General features: G+C 37.9%; 1 protein-coding gene across 2 annotated transcripts in view; it reads left to right on the top strand.

Annotated features, from left to right (window-relative positions):
- Nucleotides 1-4,392: 4,392 nt before the first annotated feature.
- LOC136873665 (tetratricopeptide repeat protein 37) overlaps nt 4,393-6,020 on the top strand; it is a 311,142-nt gene continuing 309,514 nt past the window's right edge. The window contains exons 1-2 of one of the 2 annotated variants that reach the window (XM_067146760.2): nt 4,393-4,487; nt 5,092-5,148. The gene's annotated coding sequence lies outside the window, so the exon portion shown is untranslated. The remainder of the gene's footprint in view (nt 4,488-5,091; nt 5,149-6,020) is intronic. The other variant, XM_068228003.1, reaches the window with a different exon arrangement.

The raw sequence follows: 6,020 nt of genomic DNA, 5'->3' as shown, positions 1-6,020 counted from the left end.
ATATAGTTACACTTCAAGATGTGTAAAAATAAAGTATTTCATGAACCAAACCAAAACTGTGTGTGTAGGCTATGTGACCAAGTATGTGAAATATATCCTATCCAGAAGTGTTCCTCAAGATTCTGTTCAATTAATGAGTTTATCAAGGACTATCAATCAATCACTACTGATCTGCATTTTAGGCAGTCGTCCACTTGGCATCCAGTCGCCCAGGAATGCAGAGCGCATTCGTCGTCATGTTATTGTATGTAATTGTTATCCTCTATGCACATTGTGCGCAATAACTTATTATATATTGATTCGTAATACAAGTCAGATTGCTATGAGAATGTCCTAGTTCCACCTGACTTTTGTAAAACCAGAACTGTTGCAATATCAAAAAAGAGGAATGCCACGGACTGTTCAGATTATTGAACTATCACTCTCCTGTCTCAGGCTTCAAAAATACTGCTCATCATCATCAAGAATAGAATTAAAGGGAAGTTAGAACACTATATCGATAATGACCAGTTTGGATTTCGATCAGGGAGGGGTACTAGGGAAGCAATTCTGGCATTACGTTTAATTCTGGAGAGAAGAATTGAGAAGAATAGGAAAGTACACGTGACCTTTGTCGACTTAGAGAAAGCGTTTGATCGAGTAAACTGGGAACAACTTTTCCTTACCATGAAAAAAGCAGGAATTGATTGGAAGGATAGACGCCTTATACTAAATTTATACAGAATGCAGAACACTGATTTAGAAATCAATTGGACAAAGAAAAATACCAAAATAAGAAGAGGGGTAAGGCAAGAATGTCCACTGTCTCGTTATCTTTTCAATATGTTCATTGAAGAAGTCATCGCAGCCATGAAGGAGAAAACAACGGGGATCAAAATTAATGGCAGATAAGTACACTATATAAGATTTGCTGATGATATTGCCATACTAGCAGAAACAGGTAAAATGATGCAGAGAATGATAAACATATTAGCATCGAAAGGGGGGTAGCAGCCTTTCGGTAGTTGCAAGGGCGGCAGTCTAGATGATTGACTGATACGGCCTTGTAATAATACTCAACATGGGTTAGCTGTGTTGATACTGCTACACGGCTAAAAGCAACGGGAAACTACAGCCGTAACTAACTCCCGAGGACATGCAGCTCTCTCTGTATGAATGATGTACTGATGATGGCTTCCTCCCGGGTAAAATATTCCGGAGGTAAACTAGTCCCCCATTCGGATCTCCGGGTGGGGACTACACGAGAGGGGGCGATCATCAGGAAGATGGATACTGACATTCTGCGAGTCGGAGCGTGGAATGTTAGAAGCTTGAATCGTTGTGGTAGGTTAGAGAATCTGAAAAGGGAGATGGATAGACTAAAGTTAGATGTAGTCGGTATAAGTGAAGTACGTTGGCAGGAAGAACAAGATTTTTGGTCAGGCGACTACCGAATTATCAACACAAAATCAAACAGGGGAAATGCAAGAGTTGGTTTAATAATGAATAAGAAAATAGAGCAGCGGGTAAGCTACTACGACCAGCATAGTGAAAGAATTATTGTCGTCAAGATAGACACCAAACCAATGCCCACCACAATGGTGCAGGTCTATATGCCTACTAGTTCAGCGGATGATGAAGAAATCGAAAGAATATACGAGGAGATAGAAGATTTAATACAATATGTCAAAGGTGACGAGAATCTAATTGTGATGGGAGACTGGAATGCAGTGGTAGGCCAAGGAAGAGAAGGTAGTACAGTAGGAGAATTTGGATTGGGACAAAGGAACGAAAGAGGAAGTCGGCTGGTTGAATTCTGCACTGATCATAATTTAGTCCTTGCCAATACTTGGTTCAAACATCACAAACGACGGCTGTATACGTGAACGAGACCTGGAGACACTGGAAGGTATCAAATAGACATCATTATGATTAGGCAGAGATTCAGAAACCAGGTGTTGGATTGCAAAACTTTCCCAGGAGCAGACGTGGACTCTGACCACAACTTGTTGGTCATGAAATGCCATCTGAAGTTGAAGAAATTGAAGAAAGGAAAGAATGCAAAAAGATGGGATCTAGACAAGTTGAAAGAAAAGAGTGTGAGGGATTGTTTCAAGGAACATGTTGCACAAGGACTAAATGAAAAGGCTGAAGGAAACACTATAGAGGAAGAGTGGAGAGTCATGAAAAATGAAGTCAGTAGGGCTGCTGAAGAAATATTAGGAAGGAAGAAAATATGAACTAAGAATCAGTGGATAACTCAGGAGATACTAGACCTGATTGATGAACGACGAAAATACAAGAATGCTAGAAATGAAGAGGGCAGAAAAGAATACAGGCGATTAAAGAATCAAGTGGATAGAAAGTGCAAGGTAGCTAAGGAAGAATGGCTGAAGGAGAAGTGCAAGGATGTCGAAGGCTGTATGGTCCTGGGAAAGGTAGATGCTGCATACAGGAAAATCAAGGAAACCTTTGGAGAAAGGAAATCTAGGTGTATGAATATTAAGACCTCAGATGGAAAACCACTTCTAGGGAAAGAAGACAAAGCAGAAAGATGGCAGGAGCATATCCAACAGTTGTATCAAGGTAAAGATTTAGATAATTTGGTTCTGGAACATGAAGAGGCTGTTGATGCTGATGAAATGGGAGACCCAATTTTGAGGTCAGAGTTTAACAGAGCTGTGAGTGACCTCAATAGGAACAAGGCACCTGGAATTGATGACATTCCCTCTGAATTACTGACTGCCTTAGGAGAAACCGGCATGGCAAGGTTATTTCATTTAGTGTGCAAGATGTATGAGACAGGAGAAGTCCCATCTGATTTTCAGAAGAATGTTGTTATACCTATTCCCAAGAAAGCCGGAGCTGACAGGTGTGAAAACTACCGCACCATTAGTTTAGTATCTCATGCCTGCAAAATTTTAACACGTATTATTTACAGAAGAATGGAAAAACAAATTGAAGATGAGTTAGTAGAAGATCAGTTTGGCTTCAGAAGAAATATAGGAACACGTGAAGCAATCCTGACTTTACGTCTGATCCTAGAGGATCGAATCAAGAAGGATAAGCCCACGTACATGGCATTCGTAGATCTAGAAAAAGTATTCGATAATGTTGATTGGACCAAGCTATTTATGATTCTGAAGATGATAGGGATCAGATACCGAGAACGAAGAATTATCTACAATCTGTATAAAAATCAGTCTGCAGTGATAAGAATCGAGGGCTTTGAAAAAGAAGCAGCAATCCAGAAAGGAGTGCGGCAAGGCTGCAGTTTGTCCCCTCTCCTTTTTAATGTTTACATAGAACAGGCAGTAAAGGAAATCAAAGAGAAATTTGGAAAGGGAATCACATTCCAAGGAGAGGAAATCAAAACCTTGAGATTTGCCGATGATATTGTTATTTTATCTGAGACTGCAGAAGATCTCGAGAAGTTGCTGAATGGTATGGATGAAGTCTTGGGTAAGAAGTACAAGATGAAAATAAATACGTCCAAAACAAAAGTAATGGAGTGCAGTCGAACGAAGGCAGGTGATGTAGGAAATATTAGATTAGGAAATGAAGTCTCAAAGGAAGTAGATGAATATTGTTACTTGGGTAGTAAAATAACTAACGATGGGAGAAGTAAGGAGGACATAAAATGCAGACTAGCACAAGCAAGGAAGAGCTTTCTTAAGAAAAGAAATTTGCTCACTTCAAACATTGATATCGGAATTAGAAAGATGTTTTTGAAGACTTTCATGTGGAGCGTGGCATTGTATGGAAGTGAAACATGGACGATAACTAGCTCAGAAAGAAAGAGAATAGAAGCTTTTGAAATGTGGTGTTACAGAAGAATGCTGAAGGTGAGATGGATAGATCGAATCACAAATGAAGAGATACTGAATCGAATTAGTGAGAGGAGATCGATTTGGCTAAATTTGACGAGAAGACGAGATAGAATGATAGGACACATCTTAAGACACCCAGGACTTGTTCAGTTGGTTTCTGAAGGAAGTGTAGGTGGTAAGAACGGTAGGGGTAGACCAAGGTATGAATATGACAAGCAGATTAGAGCAGATGTAGGATGCAATAGTTACGTAGAAATGAAGAGGTTAGCACAGGATAGGGTGGCATGGAGAGCTGCATCAAACCAGTCTATGGACTGATGACTCAAACAACAATACAAGTTTACGGGACGCAAACCAAATTGTATAATGTGGTTAAAAGTGATTTGATAGAATGTGAGGCCGTTCTTGTAGAAAAGAAAATATTTTGCTTATATTATTGTGAACTTTTTGCAGGTTTGTTATATATTGTGACTGTTATATTTCGTATTTCAGCAGAATGGGAAACTGATAGGAATTATCCGGATGGTCGAGATTATCCATAGAGTTATATATCGATTATGTTTTCTCTTAGAATCTCGGTTTTTCTTGATGCATGCTGCTGACATTTTAAAGTAATACCTAACCTCTATCATATGAATTCTCCCGTAGAGAACTTGATTAACAGGCTTTAATTTTGAGGTAATGAAGAATTTCTTTTGCATCGGCTATGTGTTGAATGATTTCATGTGTGGCCTGAACATTGTTGATAATACTAATGCTTAATATTTCAACCAGAGATACCCAATATTATTGCTCCTAAATTTTGAATGTATGTGGGAAATAATTTTATGTTTCTGAGTTCAGCCAAGTTAATTGACTAATTCTCTCAGTGAATGTTAATGACCCGGTTGTGCCACGTAAATACACCGCGCACGTTATCTTGAATTGGACGTGTTGATGTATGTGATCGTGCATCGATGAGGTTAGAGGGTGATGGATAATGCTGATTAAAAAAAAAAAAAAAAAACATAGTTTTGTATTTTCAGATTAATTTTGGAATGCTGATTTTAAAAAAATAAACAGTTTTGTATTTCCAGACTAATTTTGGATGCCCAGAAACGTGATTAAACTGTTGACTTTACTATTCACCTTTAATTGATAGTATGATTAGAATTATAGTTTAGGTAAATGCTGTTGACTTAGTCGTTTTATAACCTGTGAGTCCCACAAACTGAGTTCTATCTGTTGCTTTTGTCGAAGGTTTCATAGTAATATTTCAACTTTGTTCATTGAATCCTTTTAGGAAACATTAGCACTGCAGCCAGCTGTTGTTCGGAAGGCCTACAGTCATTGGAGGATTGTAAGTAGTATGGAAGTTATGCTATTTTATTGAGGGCTCTATTTCCTCCTACAAACTATCAATTTGGAGAGTAGGCTACAGTAGTCTCATTTGATTTGATTGAGTAGAACTCATTATCACGTGCGTTTGTCACACTAGATCTTTCAAAATTAGGCCTCAATAAATTACAGATATGCATTCCAGTATTAGTAAAGCAATGGTACATGTTACCAGAATACTTAATAATAATAGTGAATATGAATAAGAAATAAAAACAATAAAGAAGTCTAATGACCACAATATCTGTAGTATGTTAATTCAAAATTAAATAGTATCAACTACTCTTTGTCTAGTAGAACCATAGCTGCCAGATTTGGTAATGACTTTCTGTAAGAATGTAGCCTAACTTACTTTTTAATACTCTTATTATATTCAGGATTAGATTCTGGAAAGGAATGTACGATTACTTGATAACTAGCCTGCTGTGTACAAATGGAGAGAGAGAGAGCGAGAGCGAGCGAGAAACTGTAAAAATGAATGAATGGACAGATTATAGCTGTTTTATGGAGAGAGAGAAAGAGATTTTTACTCTGTATTTCATCCTATGTAATAGATAGGTAAAAAGTGGAAAAATAGTCAGTTAACCTTGTGCAGAATTGTTCTGTAAAGGCTTACATAAAAGAGTAGATATGGCAGATGACCAAAATTTTTAAAAAAGCTAAATTTTCAATCCTACAATGTGAAATTTCAGAGTGGAATTAGTGAAGTGGAAGCCTTTCTGTTTAGATTAACGCATGAATTTAGTTAAAATGGCAAATGATGCAAATTGCTAGACATTAAAAGACAGGTTTGAGGAGGATTTCTACTTCTGAAGAGTACCGGTATGGTTGCCT

This window comes from Anabrus simplex, chromosome 5 (genome assembly GCF_040414725.1).
Source record: "Anabrus simplex isolate iqAnaSimp1 chromosome 5, ASM4041472v1, whole genome shotgun sequence".
NCBI classification, from domain to species: Eukaryota; Metazoa; Arthropoda; class Insecta; order Orthoptera; family Tettigoniidae; genus Anabrus; species Anabrus simplex.
This window is presented reverse-complemented; position numbering and strand designations above follow the sequence as displayed.